Below are 19,842 nucleotides of genomic sequence, written 5' to 3'. Positions count from 1 at the left end.
TGAGAAGTGTCATGGGATTTTTAATGACCACAGAAAGTCAGGACCTTGGTTTAACGTCTCATCCGAAAGAAGGTACCCACTGACAGTATAGTGTCCCCTTCACTTTTACTGGGGCATTAAGACTCACACAGACCACAGGTTGAGCGCCCCCTGCTGGCCTCACTAACACCACTTCCAACAGCAACCTAGTTTTCCCATGTGGTCTCCTATCCAGGTACTGACCAGGCTCAGCCTTGCTTAGCTTCAGTGAGTAACCGGTCTTGGGCTGCAGGGGGAAATGGCTGTGGCCATACCTGCACGTAATGCCTGCATTAAATCACATCTGTAATGAGTTTATGTAATTACATTTTTCATTACACTGTTGTCCACAGGGGCGGACTGGCCATCTGGCAATTCTGGCAAATGCCAGAAGGGCTGAACCATTTTTTTAAATGTGGGCCGGTCAGTTTTTTATTTTTATTTTATTATTATTTTTTATATGTATTGTGTTTACATGCAGGCAGCTTTTATCTCGTGCAACATGTGAATATTATGATGACGTTGATGATGGTAATAATAGTAAATGTTAAGCATTTGGCCCAATCGGTGATAGTTTTGAGAGGGGTCGACTCAATCAAAGGTTACGCGGACATAATCAAAATCTGGCAAGAATGTCAAACAAACAGTACGTATGGTAATGTGGGCTGGTGTGGCTATAGTGCCAGGGCTGAATTTTTGTCCCAGTCCATCCCTGGTTGTCCATCCCTTACACCGTAACCCACCCTTAAACCTAGCCATACCACCAAACCTGTCCCTAACCCTCTCCGTATCCCACCTCTAGAGCATCAGAAGCGTTCTGCAGTACATTACGAACACAGTAAGTACATTGCATTTATTTGTGATGCAAGTACATAGAAGTAAATGCCACCTAATATAAAGTGGGGCCAAAAAATAAAAAATACATAAGAAGCATAACAAAATAAATACTACATTATATATTAATTGTTATAACAGCTTGCCATATTCAGTAACTGATTTGTGGGTCATATGTGAGGTTAAAATGTTATGACATCTATTTTTATTTCCCATTATATTAAATTCCAGTTCAGAAAGAGGAAGAATAAACCAAAAATGATGTGTTTGACCAGCAGAAGGACACTGAACCTACAGCAATCCTTTTCTTTGTTTTTTAATAATCCTATAAATGTCAGGGGCTCTTCAGATGTCCTATTAATAATCATTAGGTGTCGAGCGCCTCCAGATGGGTCCACGCTCCAGCAAAACGCAATGGAAATTTCCATCCAGAAGACAGTCAGACACATGCCTAAATGCAATGTATTCCACGGAGACCATAGGCCTTCAGGTATATGACAGCAAGAATGGGTTTATTAGTGAAAAAAGAGGCGATTTTGAAGGTGAAAAAAGGACATGAAGTTTCACATGGTGTTTTTCTGGAGCTGTGCTCATATCATACCTGATCGACCTCCTTATAGAGAGTCAACATTTAGACTGCTGACAAGAGTCTGTCAGACAAACAACATTCAAGGCTGACCTTCCTGCTGAATCTAAAGCAAACCGTTCAAAAAAGCCATTTTAAAATGTATTTTACAGCACTAGCGTAGCCAGAAAAGAGTCTGATTGTGCCTCAAAAAATAGGTATGCCACATTTATTGTCAATTTTTCGTGAACATAATAGACCACAAATAAATATATATATATATATATATATATATATATATATATATATATATATATATATATATATATATATATATATATATATATTATTTTTAATAATAATAATATATAAATAAATAATATTTAATAATAATAATATATATATAATAATATATAATTATTTATTTATTTATTTCTAGTCTATTAATTTCACGTATTTCAGTAGGCTATATTGCTGTATTGTATAATTTATAAAATGCAAAGAAATTATTATTATTATATAAGGCCATGATAAATGCTTTTTTTGTGTGTGAAATTGTCCATTTAATAGTTGTACAGATTACACTGTAAACTATTATTGCCCTTTATTTATTTATTATTATATATATATATAAGTTATATTTTAATAACTTTGGTTTTCAGATTAAATTTAGATTTTTAGGGCCATGAGCAATACGACAATGGTCTAAAAAATATTAATTGGATTTACTACATTTTAAGGTAAGTGGTTGTAAACAATATAGAGTGCATCCAGAAAGTATTCAGCGCTTCAATTTTTCCACATTTTTTATGTTACTGCCTTATTCCAAAATCACATGTATATCAGTATTCACAGCCTTTGCCGTGAAGCTCTAAATTAAGCTCAGGTACATTCTGTGTCGTCTGATCATTCTTGAGATGTTTCAGCAGCTTAATTGGAGTTCACCTGTGGTCAATTCAGCTAATTGGACATGATTTGAAAGGGCATACACCTGTCTATATAAGGTCCCAGGGTTGACAGTACATGTCAAAGCACAAACCAAGCATGAAGACAAAGGAATTGTCTGTAGACCTCATGGACAGGATTGTCTCTAGGCACAAGGCTGGAGAAAGTTACAGAAAAATTTCTGCTGCTCTGACAGTTACAGTGAGCACAGTGACCTCCATCATCTATAAGTGGAAGATGTTTATAACCACCAGGACTCCTAGAGCTGGCCGGCCATCTAAGTTAAGTGATCAGGGGAGAAGAGCCTTGGAGGTGATCAATAACCTGATGGTCACTCTGTCTGAGCTCTAGCGTTCTTCTGTGGAGAGAGGAGAACCTTACAGAAGCACATCTGTGCAGCAATCCACCAATAAGGCCTGTATGGTGGCCAGGCAGGAGCCACTCCTCTCCTGGAATATGAAACTCTCTTACCAGCTTCAGCCAGCGTTCTACACAGCGTCTTTTGCTTTTGTTCTGGGGTTGATACACAGTTCACACCATAGCACGTTCATCTATGTGAAACAGAATCTTTCTCCTGCCAGAGAGGTAAGATGGCTGGACATTCCCTTGTTGTTTAAACTTGGATTTAATTGTTTAAACCAATAAACCGATGGCACCTACAGGCATCTAAAAATTGTACCCAAAGAAGAACCAGACTTGTGGAGGTCCACAATTCTTTTCCTGATGTCTTGGCTGATTTCCTTTATTTTTCCCATGTTGTCACACAAGGATGCAGTGTGTTTGAGGTGTTCCATAATTACTAATCTACTGTTGTCTCCAATTAACTCAAATGTTGTCAATTAGCCAATCAGAAACATTCAAAACCTTGACACCATCATCTGAGCTTTTTCAAAGGCATAATAATCTTATTATATATAAACTTTTGACTTTTAAGAAAAGTTATAAAAAAAAAACTCTCAAAAATATATCTTTGCTATTAAGCAAATAGAAAAAAAAAATGTAATCTGAATTTACCTAAAAGAGAAAAAGTTTAGTCACATTTAACATCTGACATTTTTTTACAGTGTCTTTTTATACAGTGTGTGTAAACTTCTGGTTTCAACTGTAGATAGTGGGGTAACACTTAAGAACAATGGTCCATTAGTTAATGTATTTACTAGCATTACGTACACAAACTCTTGTAAAGCATTAATAACTAATGTATTAAAAACTAATGCAATATTAAAAGTTGTTGATGTAAACATTACATTAAGAAAATAAGTAATGTTAACAAAGATTAATTAATACTGTAATAAATGTATTACTGATTGTTTGCTTATGTTAGTAAATACAATAACCATCGTTAACTAATGGGCCATTATTTTAAAGTGTTAACAGTAATAGCATACTGAAAATGTGCACTATTAATTAAATGTTAATACGACTTGCCATGTTTACACACACGAGAAGGCAAATCTACAGTCTGCCCCATTCTGCCATGCGTTGCACCGACTTAAAAGCAGAAACTGACCGGTTTAACCTAGTTTAAATCTGTGTAAAGTCTGACACCTACTGGTTTACTTGAGTAGCACAGAGGTATACTTTTTCAATAAATATCCAAGCATGACGCTGTTATTTTGTGCCATGCCATGATGAACCTCAATATGAGTGTAACCACCCTGCTGAAAAATCCAGCTTAAACCAGCCTAGGCTGGTTAGCTGGTTTTAGCTGGTCGACCAGGCTGGTTTAGAGGGCTTTCATGCTGGTTTCCAGCCATTTCCAGCCTGGTCTTAGCTGGTCAGGCTGGAAATTGACCTGCTAAAACCATCTAAAACCAGCTTGACCAGCCTGGTTTAAGCGGGACATAGCTGGTTTTAGCTGGGGTCCCAGTCTGGCTAGGCTGGTCAAGCTGGTTTTAGCTGGTCATCTCCCAGCCTGACCAGCCAAAACCAGGCTGGAAATGGCTGGAAACCAGCCTGGAAGTGGCCAAAACCCCTCTAAAACCAGCCTGGTTGACCAGCTAAAACCAGCCAACCAGCCTAGGCTGGTTTAAGCTGGATTTTTCAGCAGGGCAGCAAACACTGAGTCTTAAGTCTTTTTTTCTGAAAGCGCTGTGAGTCCACAAACCCCTCATCAAGTGTAATTTGCATTTTAAGTGGCTCCTGGTTGCCTCTGGTTGGAATAAACACAATGCAGAATTAATATCATGGCCTCATTGGTGACGAAATTGCTAGTTAGTTCGCTATTTGTGCTACATAACAGTCATCCGAATGTAGACAACTAAAATGTAGAAATAATTCCACTGTATACCACAGGGCACTTATTTCATTCATTCATTTTCTTGTCGGCTTAGTCCCTTTATTAATCCGGGGTCGCCACAGCGGAATGAACCGCCAACTTATCCAGCAAGTTTTTACGCAGCGGATGCCCTTCCAGCCACAACACATGTCTGGGAAAGGGCACTTATTTACTATGTACTATGTAGATTTTCTGAGAGAAACTACAGGTAACATAATATTGTAAGTGTATGTTAGTATTATGTTTTAAATAGCAAGCAGGTATGTTTTTGTTGTTGTTAAACAGTGGTAGTTAGTAGTATGTTTCAAGCTTTATGCATTGTCATTATGTATGATGGTATAATTCCGTACACTATATTTTAATATATGGATATATGTTTATTTATTCAGTTTTTGTATTTTGATATCCAACGCAGTTTTATAGAAATTTGTAGCCAGAAAAAGAGAGTCTGCACTGAAAACCCTAATAAGCTGACTGAACGAAATTAACTGAGTAAACTCGTTGCCTCAATTTAATTGAGTAACAGAGTCTCCCAAAACTTGCATGTTTACGTTTATTTAACTTGCCGGTTTGGTAATTATATTTAAATTGTTCAGTTCAGTGTGTGTCTGTGTGTGTAGTTATATACCATGAAAAAAAAATGTTTAAAAGAAAAATAAGTAGGCATTTATTCCCATTATGGTGAATAATTATACATGAAGCCTTGTTTTCTGATTAAATAGAGACCTTGCTAAAGGGTTGCACATTAGAATTTTACCATCAAGACGACATTAAAAACTGCCTGTATTTTTAGGTGACATGACCAAAATGCTAAATTTTAAGTAATGTTCAGTCAACTTTGCTTGATTGTTTAAGTGAAGACAACATTTGGGTTTACATTGTAGGTGTGATTACAAAAACTGGGAAAGCCACATTTATTATCAAATGTTGTGAAAAGAAATAAATAAATTAGTTATTACCTTAAAAACTGATTACAATTTGGCATGGAAAACAAGATACTCAATAGCCTACACCAAGGGTGTCTAAACTCTATCCTTGAGGGCTGATGTCCTGGAGAGTTTAACTCACTTCAACACACCTGCCAGGATGTTTCTAGTATGTCTAGTAAGAGCTTGATTAGCTGATTCAGTTGTGTTTGATTAGGGTTGAAGCTAAGCTCTTCAGGACACCGGCCCTCCAGAACCGAGTTTGGACACCCCTGGTCTACACTGTAAAAAAAATATTCTGCATTTTAGTTTTAGATTTTGTAAGTTGAAACAACAAAGTTGGTAATTCAACTTAACATGGTAAGTTTTCACTGTCTTGACTAGTCTGTAATCGAGTGATTGTCTACTCAACTTAAAAACATATGCTAACTCAGCGTCCTTTAAGTTGTGCCCCATACTTCCAATCCAGCAGGTGGTGGAATTTGCACCATTAAGTCAGTTTGCCAACTGCCAGTTAAACTACAGAAGAAGTCAGACACATGGGATGCTTTTCACCAGATTTTACAATTGTTCAGTCATCACATTTGGTTAGTAATGCTTCTTCAAATTTGTGTGGCACTGTTTTTTCCACAGTATAAATGTTTCTAGAGCAGATTAGACCTCTGCTGAAATGTGGTTTGGCCACATTTATAAAGCTTAGTCAAGTTTTTTTTAGGTTTGATTTTGCAATATCCCAATACGTGTATAGCATTAGTATATTTCTAGTTCCCTGACTAATCTACTACAGGTATTTTATCTAGATTTTAATGGATCTCCTATTTATATACAGTAGAAGATATTTTCGGAAAACATTAACAGTAATTCATTTAAATGTTCCCATTTAAAAAAATTGTTCCCAAAGAGCAGACTGACTTTTTTTAAAGGTGAGGTTTTACCAGTATTTTCATTTATAAAGGTACAGTAGTCAGATAGTTAAGACCAAATATTTACAATAATTTACTAAGGGTGTCACAATCCTCCAAATTCTCAATTCGATTACATTCTCGATTCTAAAGGCACGATTCGATTCGATTTTCGATTATGAATAAATTATCAATTAATGACCAATTAATTATTTGTAGCCTACAGTTTAAACTACCTGACCTGGATGGTCTTTGTTTTACCCATAAACAAATCATACAGTAAATGAATAAAGGCAAGATACACACATAATTACCACCTGTCAATCACTTTTTCTGAGGGACTCGTGAATAGGCAGTGATCTGTGTCGTTATAATGGCGTCGGTAAAAAAGAGGTACAACCAACAGAAACTAGCCAACAGTATCTGAGGTGTTCGCTAAAATGACTAAGTACAAGTGAGTGAAAGGTTGAAGCAGTCCTCTGACTGCCTGGACCTGCTTTCTGGAGCGCATGGCTGTGAGTGCGTCTGTGTCTATGTGGTCATGTGATGTGCATTTTCAGAGGTAGAGAGGAAGGAGGGCTGCTCAGAAATGCTACACGCCACTGTGGATGTCAAATCTTTGTCATTCTAAAATGCCATTTAAAAACAAAGACAGTGTAAACAGGGCCTGTGTGTGTACTTTTTGCGAGCGGATTTGCTACGAGGGCGGGCGGAGGATCGCGATGCCGGTGTTGTCTATCGGACGAACCGTACGTAGTACGTACATAGCAGAGCTTGCAAAACTGTGTTTTTTTTTGTCGACAACTCAAACGTTGTCAACATAACTCACTGGAAATCCAAAATGCTAACACACCGGCGACTTCATTGAAAGAGGAGAGGGTTTAAGTTCTGTCGACGGGTCTCCTGCTTCTGCAGTTTAACAAGCACTTCAACAAGCCTGTTTTTTTCCCGCTTGGCAAGCCAAGCTGACATGACATGGGGGCGTGGCAGCATTGACGATTCTATTTTTTGATTCGATAATCGAAATTGAGCATAAATTTCAATCGATTTCGATTAAAAATCGAAATTGTGACATCCCTATAATTTACCCAAAAGTTATTTTCTCATTCTTAAGGTTGCAGCACATTCTTAGAGAAAGACTGACTTGCCACAGGTGAGACTTTACCAAATATATTAAGTCAATACAACTTAACTGAGTCAAAGCAATAAGATGACTTTACTAGGTTAAGTTGAGTGAACAAATACATATTTTTTAATGTGTGTAATACTTTTAGTGTCATTTATAAAACAAAAATGCTAAATAAACAAATAAACAAATAAACAAAAAAATAAATCAATAAATAAGATTGATATTAGGCTATCAATAGTGTTTTTTTTTTGTTTTTTTTTTTTTCATGAAATGAGGTATATGCCGAAGCATGCTAATAGGACTTTTAATTTGCCAGTAACCTGGGTTAAGCGCTTCCGGTGAACTGTTTGCCATTGCAAAAACGGCGTGTTTAATATCTGGTTTCTTTAAAAATCAGCGATTTCCACTGGCTGAGTGATATCCGATATAAATTGGGTCTCAGATTGTACAAGAAGCACTGCATTGAATTTTTTTCCCCCACTATGTCCTTATAATATGAGCATTTATTTTACCCCAGTATATTCAATTGAGCTTCTGCGCTAGCCTGCCAATTCTGATGGGCGAGTGAGTGTAAACGGCTTTTTGTCTCGTTTTACGCTTTAGCTACTAAATGAATGCCAGAGTCTATTTAACTGATTGTATTTTAACTACATTCAAACATCAATGCTGTAAAAGGTATCGTCTAAAATGGAAAAAAAAAAAACGAACAATAACAGGTAACCAGAAGTTTATCAGCATGGGAACAGCACTAGCTCGGCATATTATACCCTATTGTCCGGTTACCAACAGGTCATCTTATCAGCTTCTGAGATTTTTGGCAAATAAAATTTTTGACATAATTTTCAAAAATGACAATTTACTATAAACATAATTTTAATTTATAAAACTGTACACTGTACATGTTTACATCACAGGCTGAAAATCTTTTTTTTTTTTAAGACAAAAAAATCTATATAAAAATGTAATTGAAAAAGTCTGTGTGGAGTTTGCATGTTCTCCCTGCGTTTGCGTGGGTTTCCTCCGGGTACTCCGGTTTCCCCCACAGTCCAAAGACATGCGGTACAGGTGAATTAGGTACGCTAAATTGTCTGTAGTGTATAAGTGTTTATTGGATCTTTCCCAGAGATGGGTTGCAACTGGAAGGGCCTCAGCTGCGTAAAACATTTGCTGGATAAGTTGGCGGTTCATTCGGCTGTGGCGACCCCAGATTAATAAAGGGACTTTATAACTTTGACATAAAGTCTGTTAACTAAGAGATTATGTATTTTGCCAACTAATATGCATTTTATTTCTTTTGTTCTATATATTAAAAGGAATAATATGTTTTTTTTAAATAGCAGTAGCTGATAATGTTTCCATTTCTTCCATTTTTTTCACTGTATTTCCGTCAATATATTTTCTTCTGGAAGAGGTCTTATTTGGTTCATTTACGCAAGAATAAAAGCAGTTTTTAATTTTTTAAGGTCAATATTATTAGCTCCAAAAATATACAGGGGGTCTAATAATTCAGACTTATTTTTACCATGTGAGTGTGTTTATTAATGTCTAATTTGTTTTATTTATATTCTTTGCAGTATAGAGCTATTTATTTTTATTCTATGTATGTGTACTATAATATATGTATTACTGTAACTGCAAACTTAATTTAATTTTAACATGCTTTGTTTTTGTTTTATTTATGTGGTAGGTAAAATGCATCTTTAAAATATATCATTTGTTAAAAAATATAATAAATAAATATATATATATATATATATATATATATATATATATATATATATATATATATATATATATATATATATATATATATATAATCTTTTTTTTTTTTTTTTTTTTTTACATATTTTTACTCAGTCATGAGTTATTTTTTAACTTTTACTGTGTGCAACAGATGTGCTCTCCTCTCCTATTTCCTTCAACCTTCATACAGTTTGGCAAGTTCGATAAAGAGTGAGTAACACCGTGGACAAAGAGTAGGTTAATCAGAAAACCAGCATGTTTTGACTCATTGAGTGACTCATGAAGCTCAACACAATAGACACTCAGTCAGAGGTCTTTCTCCATTTAACTCCATTAACTTCACCCCATCATCATTAAATGTGTGTGGGGGTCTGGTAAAAGGTTAAAAAGGTCAGAACTTAACCCTGTCCGTCATCATTTAACCTCACTGTATATTTGATGTTGCCACAATGTCAGATGATTAATCTAAACAGCATGTGTGACAGACACACAGATACAAATATTTATTCTTCAAACAATCAATGGTTAATAACAGACAGATGTTTCCCCAGCATCTCCCTCTCAGCTTATTAGTCAGTAATTGAAAATGACTGTCAGTCTTCGATCTGTTGCTCTGAGAAAAGTTTAAACATTTGTTCTGATCCTTAAACAAACATTTCTAAGGGGAAAAATACTTAAACATTCATTCTTATCATTAAACTAAAATTTCTGAGAAAAAAAAATAAAAATTATATATATATTATAATTTATATATTAGAGTATGTAATTGAGTCTTAAACTTTACTTGATGTAATGATGTGATTGACCAGAATAAAATATTCCAGAGAGGAATATAATATAATATAATATAATATAATATAATATAATATAATATAATATAATATAATATAATATAATATAATAATAAATTATATAATAATAAAATAAATTATAATAAATGTTAATATAATATAATAAAATAAATTATAATAAATGATCATATAAAATAATAAATTATAATAAATTATAATATAATAAATTATATAATATAATATAATAAATTAATATAAATGATAATATAATATAATAAATTATAATATAATATGATAAATGATAAAATAGTATAATAAATTATATAAGTAATATAATAAATTATAAAATATAATATAATATAGTATTAACAAAACTGCAGTTGATTCAGTCCATGTAAAATGTTTTATCACTCATTATTATATATATTTTTTATTTAAAAATACTAATATATAAAATATTAAATTGTAATATTTTATTTGTATTAATTTAAGACAATAATTACAGAAGATTTATATTGTTGAGTGTTTGTTCATTTATCAAGCGTCATTTGCATTATTAATGTGTAAACACTACTAAATATTGGCATGTGCTTTAGTCATTATTGGGCAAAGAAAAGCAACTAAATAAAATATGCCAAAAGTTCAATTGAATAAATAAAAAATTCAATATACGGCTTGCAAATTATTTAAAAATATATATATTCAAAAAAACTGAATAACTGTTTTTTTAATTGGTAAGCTGTTAATTACAAATAGTTAATTTGATGAAGTATTTACATTTTCAATATTATTATTAATATTCATTTATTTATTTATTCCACAAGCTGATTAATCAGATTTGAATGATTGTCCTAACACTATTAATATAATAATGTTAATCAATGATTAAGTCTTTGCTGTTAAATATGCATCACTGTCAACATAACATAACATAACATAACATAACATAACATAACATAACATAACATAACATAACATAACATAACATAACATAACATAACATAACACGGTACAACATATACTTCAAACTTATGTCCAATTAACTTCTACAGCATTTAGACCCAAATTCACCTGTCGCTTAAAGCAGCCACATTAAATAACATGGACAGGTATCATTGAAGTCCCTCATCTGAACAAACTCTACAGCCACAGGTACACTTATACTTGTGCACTTATGCTGGTTTAAATATGGATAAACATGGTGTTTTGCGATGACCATTCTATGTAGCATTAGCTACGGTGACCATGAAGCTATTTGAATTCAAGTTCAGAATCTAAACCACTCAAACTATGAAAAACAAACCTGTTGAGCAGCTCACACGGAAGCCCCAATACATCAAACACCCTAACAAAGCCTTAAATAAGTGTGTACAAATACCAAAAGCCATAAAAAATCTCTCAGATTCCACTGAAGTCTATCAATAAACCTATTAAGCGCTGTGTTGATGTCAGTCCTGAAGCAAAACGGATTGAGGAATATTTAAATATACACTATAATGTCACATTATCTGTCAAAAATGAAGTCTAGAGGTATTGACTTACAGATATTAGTGAAAATCAAAAGTACTAATTTTAATATTTGAAAGATTTAATATTTTCTGAAATAAAGACTAGCCAGCAATGTTTATGTATTATACTATATACTATACTACACCTGTCTTATCCGCCTCTGAGCTAACTTACCTGAACTGTCTCTATTAAATGTCCAGTCTGCATCATTCTGAGTCACTAAAACCCAACTCACCCTCACTTTCATCTGCAAGAAGAGCCATTTCTGTGCATGGTGTTTTGCAATGACCATTCTATGTATCATTAGCTATGGTGACCATGAAGTTACTGGAATTCAAGTTCAGAATCTAAACCACTCAAACTATGAAAAACAAACCTGTTGAGCAGCTCACACGGAAGCCCCAATACATCAAACACCCTAACAAAGCCTTAAATAAGTGTGTACAACTACTAAAAGCCATGCAAAATCACTCAGATTCCACTGAAGTCTATCAATAAACCTATTTAGCGCTGTGTTGATGTCAGTCCTGAAGCAAAACGGATTGAGGAGTATTTAAATATACACTATAATGTCTCATTATCTGTCAAAAATGAAGTTTTTAGAGGTATTGACTCACCAGATATTAGTGAAAATCAAAAGTACTAACCTTACTATTTGAAAGATTTAATCTTTCCTGAAAGAAAGACTAGCCAGCAATGTTTATGTATTATACTATATACTATACTACACCTGTCTTATCCGCCTCTGAGCTAACTTACCTAAACAGTCTCTATTAAATGTCCAGTCTGCATCATTCTGAGTCACTAAAACCCAACTCATCCTCACTTTCATCTGCAAGAAGAGCCATTTCTGTGCATGGTGTTTTGCAATGACCATTCTATGTATCATTAGCTACGGTGACCATGAAGTTACTGGAATTCAAGTTCAGAATCTAAACCACTCAAACTATGAAAAACAAACCTGTTGAGCAGCTCACACGGAAGCCCCAATACATCAAACACCCTAACAAAGCCTTAAATAAGTGTGTACAAATACCAAAAGCCATAGAAAATCACTCAGATTCCACTGAAGTCTATCAATAAACCTATTAAGCGCTGTGTTGATGTCAGTCCTGAAGCAAAACTGATTGAGGAGTATTTAAATATACACTATAATGTCACATTATCTGTCAAAAATGAAGTCTAGAGGTATTGACTCATCAGATATTAGTGAAAATCAAAAGTACTAACCTTAATATTTGAAAGATTTACTCTTTCCTGAAAGAAAGACTAGCCAGCAATGTTTATGTATTATACTATATACTATACTACACCTGTCTTATCCGCCTCTGAGCTAACTTACCTGAACTGTCTCTATTAAATGTCCAGTCTGCATCATTCCGAGTCACTAAAACCCATCTCACCCTCACTTTCATCTGCAGGAAGAGCAAGTTTTGTGCATGGTGTTTTGCGATGACCATTCAATGTAGCATTAGCAATGGTGACCATGAAGCTATTGGAATTCAAGTTCAGAATCTAAACCACTCAAACTATGAAAAACAAACCTGTTGAGCAGCTCACACGGATGCCCCAATACATCAAACACCCTAACAAAGCCTTAAATAAGTGTGTACAAATACCAAAAGCCATAGAAAATCACTCAGATTCCACTGAAGTCTATCAATAAACATATTTAGTGCTGTGTTGATGTCAGTCCTGAAGCAAAACTGATTGAGGAGTATTAAAATATACACTATAATGTCACATTGTCTGTCAAAAATGAAGTCTAGAGGTATTGACTCATCAGATATTAGTAAAAATCAAAGTACTAATTTTAATATTTGAAACATTTACTCTTTCCTGAAAGAGTTGCCGTCCTTGGCTAACTGTAATCTGGTCATCATTCATATCAATTCAAATGTATTAGTTTAGTGCAGCTTTACAAAAGGTGTCCATCATTACATTACAACCAAAATCAGAAAAAAAGGAGTAGGGTGAACAGTACAGCTGTCAAGATCGTACAGTACATATTAATCTGTAGTATTATAGTGATATAATGTACTCTTTCACTACGATGACATCTAACCCATTGTCAACCCTCCTGACACATTTAATAACTAATCACAACCAAATATAAGAGAGACCGGTCTCTTACCTTACAGTTTGACTGTACAGCAAGTTTCTGAGAAGCGCGGGCAGCGGACCCGCATGCAATCCCAAGAAACAATAGGATGTGTTTTTTCCTGGATTACACTTGCATCCTTTGGCGTGCTTTTCCAATGAAACACAAAGTCCACTCGGAGGAAACAGGAAGTTTTCTCTCAGGGCAGCGGAGCCCTTTCGGCCAATCAGCGGCCCCCGATTCTGTCAACGCGAGGAAGTCTTACTCATTCACAAAAAGTTATTGAAACTCTGAAGTCATAATCCTGATATGACACACAATGACAATGCCAAAAACAGCGACCAGCTCAATCGAACTCAACGACAGGCGAAGCTGAATAAAAGCACGACTCTCTGGAAGTAAACACACATGCCGGGTCACTAACAAGTGTCACACTGACTCATCCGTCCACACAGTCCTGACTCAGAATGACACACTCTTTGCATCTCCAAACTCAGTCGAACGGTGAAAAGCGACATCCACTAATGCCACAGATTCCCAGCATCTCTGCTGCCTCTCTGCTAGCTCAGTGTGAGGGTCATATCTTGCCATACATCTCTCTCTGTCTCTCTCTCTATATCACGTCACTGCCCTCCTGCCGCAGTCCGCCTGCAGTCCGGATCCTCCCCCCGCTCCCTCTTTAGCTTTCTCTCTCTCTTTCTCTCTCTATCTGCCAGTAAATGGAGCTGTTGGCTGCGGTCCTGCTCGGTGTGAAATATTAGCCCTCTCCTACATCAGTAGCTACCTTGGCCATTAGGAGGATGAAGCTAACGGACGTGAAGAATAAATTTGGGATGCGGGTGAAGGACTCTGATAAAGAGACTCCTGATGCTGCAAATACTACTGACAATGTGTGTGTGTGTGTGTGTGTGTGTGTGCGGGTTATAAAAGCACTGGCTGAAGAGTGGAGTTTGTGGTTAAACCTTGTACATTGTCGTTTTCCTCTATCACTGTTATACACATGTAAGTTTAGCAACTGTGGTTTATGCAAGTTCTATTATGGTACGTTTATACATGCGTAATCCATACATACAATGACGTTTAATCTCAAAATATCCTATGGATCTTTCATTGCAATGCCCCTTTAATTTGTGTGGGGCTCTTTAAATGCAAATGAGCTGCTGCTACCCACCTCTTTTCAAAAAAGGGTGGAGCCTTTACTGCTAGTGCCTCAGTTACTCTGAGAGAAACAAACAGTGTTGCCAGACGTACTATAATTATCGTATTTGTACGATAATTTCGACCTCTGTACGATGTACGATCAATAATGAGAAAAATCCTATATTGTACGATAATTTCAGAATTTTATGGCATTTAAAAGTAACTTCATTGTAATCTTCAGGCTTCTTTACTTATTGATCTAGCTGCATATTTTCTGTGCTGTCTGTGAGGAGTAGGTGGAGTTAGGCACGTTTTCTATCTCATCTTACGTTGCCTCTTCTCAGCCAATCAACGTGGAGAATGGCTCTCTCACGAGTTAACGCTCCTGCTGCGCGTGCCCGTGGTTAGGTCAGTAGTTTTCAGTTTGAGGTCGATCTTTTAAGCAATAATGTTAAAACAATTCGTGCTGTAAAGGAAGGTGAGAAGGATGGGAGTTTTCCCTCAATGTTCTCGTTTTTTCCCATTCAAATGCGTCTTGTGAACGTGTTTTTTCCAAAGTTAGTCTCATCAAAACAAAGCATGCACACCTCAGAGTGTGCACTTCTTTCAAGCCAACCAGCACTATTTTGCAGTCTATTACGGCATCCAATTTGTACGGTGAAATAAATCCCTCAATATCTGGCAACATGCAACATTCAATGAAAGCAACTCGGAGGAGGAGTTTGAACCTTCCCACTAAGGTACCTAGTTTTTGCACGTTGTGTCAAAACGCTATGTGTCTATATAATAGCTGTATACTCTCAGGGTGCTTTCACACCTGTGAATCGATTCAGTTGTTCCGAAACAGAGATTACAATTGTTACATTGTTGCTCTTTGCTCTTGGAGCGGTTCGCTTTCACATTGCAAAGTTTCTAATCGGACCAAAAGAGCTAAAACAAGTCACGTGAGAGTAAACTCACCTCACATTGGTCAGAGTGTCAGGGTTTATTTTGCAGCGTCCCGCTAAGCTATTAGGAGAGGTGGTGGTTTGATGGTGATTGACAGGGTGCGCGCGTGCGACGTGTCTGAGGAGAGATGCGGTGGGGAGGGGTGAGAAGGTTGCGCGACGATGCCTATTTGAGGACCGGGAAGGAGACGCGAGATTACCGGGAGATCATCACTCGTTTGCGGGCATCCGGAGACTAGCGAAACTTCCCGCCCTACTCATAATTTTCTCTTCATATAGCCGTAAGCCTATTACATATCCATAAAACACAGTGATATAACCGCGCACGGATCGGATCGCTTTCTCACTGCAATCGAACCGCTCCAGGGTTCGTTTCAATCGAGCCGAGACCACCTCATTCAAGCGATCTTTGGTGCGGAACAGAGCGCGATTGCCCTGTTCACATATGCCAATCGAACCGCGCTAACTGGGCAATCGAGATACGTTCCGAAACAAAAGTGTAGGTGTGAAAGCACCCTCAGTTTGACTCGTGTACGATAATTTTCCTCCAAATACGATAATTTTGAGGTTCTGGTATGATACTTTGACATTTCCAATCTGGCAACAATGGAAACAAACAAAGGCTTATCAGATTAAATTGATACCGGTTTTCTGTGCACACAAACGCAAAGACTTATTAGAGAGCACGTTCCATGAATATAAATATCGATGGATCATTCATGGAACATAGCAAAAGGTCAAATTAAAGGCATACACTTGCATAACGCTGCTTATGTTTGTAAATATTAACATTTAGGGAAGAAATCAATTGTATATCAGTACATGAGATCTGTAAAACAGCAGTTTAAATATACAAATGTAACTCTACCAGGCTTCAACTTTGGCAGGAATTAATTAAATTAGGATATTGTGATGCGTACGTGTCTGGAAAATGAATGAATGAATGAATGAAGTTCAGGACTACACGTTACAGATCTGTTTTATTAAGCACCAACGTGGTAAAAAGCTAGCCTACTCCATGAACCGCAACCCTAATGTGGTGGAGGGGTTTGAGTGTCTGAGTGATCCTAAGAGTTCTGTTGCCGGGAGCTAATGCCTCTAGTAGGGTCTTCCAAGGCAAAAAGGTCTTAGGTGACAGTATGCAAGTGGCTGGGTTTTATCCCACAGAACCCGACTGGGCTCAGGCCGAAGGAGCAACATGGAACCATCCACCTGCAGGCCCACCACAACAGGTGACAGGGGAGTCACAAGGTGCATTGTGAAATGGGTGGTGGTCGACGGTTAGGACCACGATAACCAGATCGTCAGGCACAGAAACTAGTTCTTGGGACATGGACCTGGACGCGTACCAAGGGAGGTGTTGAAAGACGTGTCTGGAAAGGGGGCAGTTTGGGGTTCTCTCCTAAAACTGCTGCCCCCGTGACCTGCCCCAGAAAAGCTGACTAAAAAGAGATGAGTGGTAAAAAGCAAAACAAGAACTACAGAGGAAGTCATTTTGATTTTGCTTTAACAACTTGTTTAAAAATGTAGTAACTTTAAAATAAACCACTATTGTACCCAGACTAAACTTCAATATATATGGTATATATTTCATTATAACTTAGTTAATGTATTAAACTTATTAAAATAATTAAGTATTTCTACTTTGAATTGTGATACTGATCAAATTGACCAAACACAGTTCAGCATTCACTACTTTTTCTTGTGCTCTATTGCCTAACAATTTTCTATTAACCCTGCAGCCCAAGACCGGTTACTCGCTGAAGCAAAGCAGGGCTGAGCCTGGTTAGTACCTGGATGGGAGACCACATGCGAAAAACTAGTTTGCTGTTGGAAGTGGCGTTAGAGAGGCCAGCAGGGGGCGCTCAACCTGTGATCTGTGTGAGTCCTAATGCCCCAGTAAAAATGAAGGGGACACTATACTGTCAGTGGGCGCTGTCTTTCTGAAGAGACGTTAAACCAAGGTCCTGGCTCTATGTGGTGATTAAAAAATCCCACTACACTTCCCGTAAACAATACAGTAATGTAAAACAAATCTGGAGTGTGCTGTATAAGTATAGCTGATTAAACATGTGGATGGAGGATAACAGCAGAAGGCCCCTACTGCCCTATATCTATCAGCTGATAACCACTGATAATGCCCATTCAATTTGAAGTGGATGGTTCATCTAATGGGAAAGATATTTTATATATTACATTAATTGGAAGTAGTAAAATTGCCCTAAATTGGCAATATAAAATCTTTACCTCAGAAATTTGTCTGACAACAAAATATTGGTGTAAACATATAAAATGCAGTACAAAATATTTAATATCTGGTATCCATTAAACCACCATTGTCAAGAGCAGAACATGTTTAAAGTATTTGTTAAACTGTTTGACCAACAAAAAGGAAATAGCTGATGAAAGTGAATTACCGCTACTAACACAAAAGGTTTTACTAAAAAAAAGCAGCGAAAATATTACAATACAATGATCAACAATGCGTTTGAAGTGTTGTTCTCTGTAATGAATTCATTTATTTTGCCATTTAGCCTGACATTTGCACATGGCCATAAGGGGTTTATAGTGTAACAGATAGAACAGTGAACATATTAAGCAATAGCGCTCAAAATCAAAAACCCCCAACAAGCTGCAGGATTTAATATTCCATAACCTCATCTTGCAAGTACATTGAGCAACATATTGCCTCATTAGCTTTGACACTGGGCTTACAAATCAGGAAGAATTATCCCCTAGGGTGCTAGCATACAACCAACAGCCCCTTCATTCTGACACACTTAAAATATCCTCTTTAATCACTACAATTCTGCATCAGAATCAAGGTGCTAAAATAAGACCAGTGTTTTTAAAGTGGGGAATGGCAGTAATTTAGCGCTGTTTGATATGGACTGGGTGTAAATCCCAGGCAATGCTAACTAGCTGTTAGCGACAGAGGGGATGTTTTAATGAGAACCGCAGGAGGGCTTTGTAAAGACACAGCTGTGCTTGTAAATGGGCATCTTCCCCATTTCATTGAGATGGGTGCTGAATAGGGTGCAGGAAACACTAATTAAAGCAGAGGGTGAGGTTTAACAAGGAAATGGGTTGTCGTTGCTAGCTGAGAGAATTACAGTAGATGCATTATCAGCATGTTAACTTACTGTAAAAGGACTAAAGATTGCCAAATTATGAAATCACAAGAGTGTTTAATAATGATAATCACTTAGATACAGTGGCCATTGCAGTTGTTGAAAAAACATAGCTGCGTCCCAAATGGCACACTATACACTCATGCACTATGTACTTATGCACTTACACACTCAACAGGATAGTATATGTATGTAGTGGCGTCCCAAATGGCACACTAATGTTTTTTTACTAAACGGAAATTCAAATCGTTTCCCCGATGACGTTTGACGGTTGCCAAATCGGTGACTTATCAAATAATACCTGCCGTGAGTATTGCCGCATTCACCATTGGGAGGCGCTATAATCACTCTCGTAGGAGAATTTTGCTTTCACCATCCAAAATAAATAAAGTTATTCAACATGTGTGTCCGATAGCTAAGCCCCTTCTGCTAAGTGAGCAAACCTGCGGTCGTTGAGTGCGTGAAGTGTCCATCATTCCACACTTCATTTTAGCGGCTGAATGTGGGCATCATCCGGGTAATTAAAGTGCACTTATTATTTTTAGAGTTTTCAGTGTGAACACACTACTTACACTATTTATGCTACAAAATGGCATAGAATAGTGCATAAGTATGCGATTTGGGACGCAGCTCTTTTCTGCTAGATTTGACATTTAAAGAAACAGTACACATAAATATAAATACAATGTTAGCTCTTAACCACTTTTGTGTTCATGTAAATTTAAGTATGATGCAAAGCCATGCACTTTTGATATATATCCCTGCTGAAAAATCCAGCTTAAACCAGCCTAGGCTGGTTGGCTGGTTTTAGCTGGTCGACCAGGCTGATTTTAGAGGGGTTTTGGCCACTTCCAGGCTAGTCTCCAGCCATTTCCAGCCTGGT

The 19,842-nt window shown here is 36.6% G+C and overlaps 1 protein-coding gene and 1 long non-coding RNA gene across 6 annotated transcripts in view; one reads left to right on the top strand and one right to left on the bottom strand.

The window, feature by feature from the left end:
- The window catches only part of nav1a (neuron navigator 1a), a 274,565-nt gene extending 260,252 nt beyond the window's left edge, over positions 1-14,313 (bottom strand). For all 5 annotated transcript variants that reach the window (XR_015523120.1, XM_087306507.1, XM_087306508.1 and 2 more), the window contains exon 1: positions 13,775-14,313. The gene's annotated coding sequence lies outside the window, so the exon portion shown is untranslated. The remainder of the gene's footprint in view (positions 1-13,774) is intronic.
- On the top strand, positions 11,329-19,337 carry LOC147838148 (uncharacterized). Its single transcript, XR_015523182.1, has 3 exons — positions 11,329-12,828; positions 13,412-16,737; positions 16,839-19,337. It is a non-coding gene; the product is annotated as an uncharacterized LOC147838148 (long non-coding RNA).
- Positions 19,338-19,842: the final 505 nt, after the last annotated feature.

The sequence above is a fragment of the Danio rerio genome, chromosome 23 (assembly GCF_052040795.2).
Source record: "Danio rerio strain M-AB ecotype USA chromosome 23, GRCz13ab, whole genome shotgun sequence".
Taxonomy (NCBI): domain Eukaryota; kingdom Metazoa; phylum Chordata; class Actinopteri; order Cypriniformes; family Danionidae; genus Danio; species Danio rerio.
Note: the sequence above shows the minus strand (reverse complement) of the source record. Positions and strands in the feature narration are given on the sequence as shown.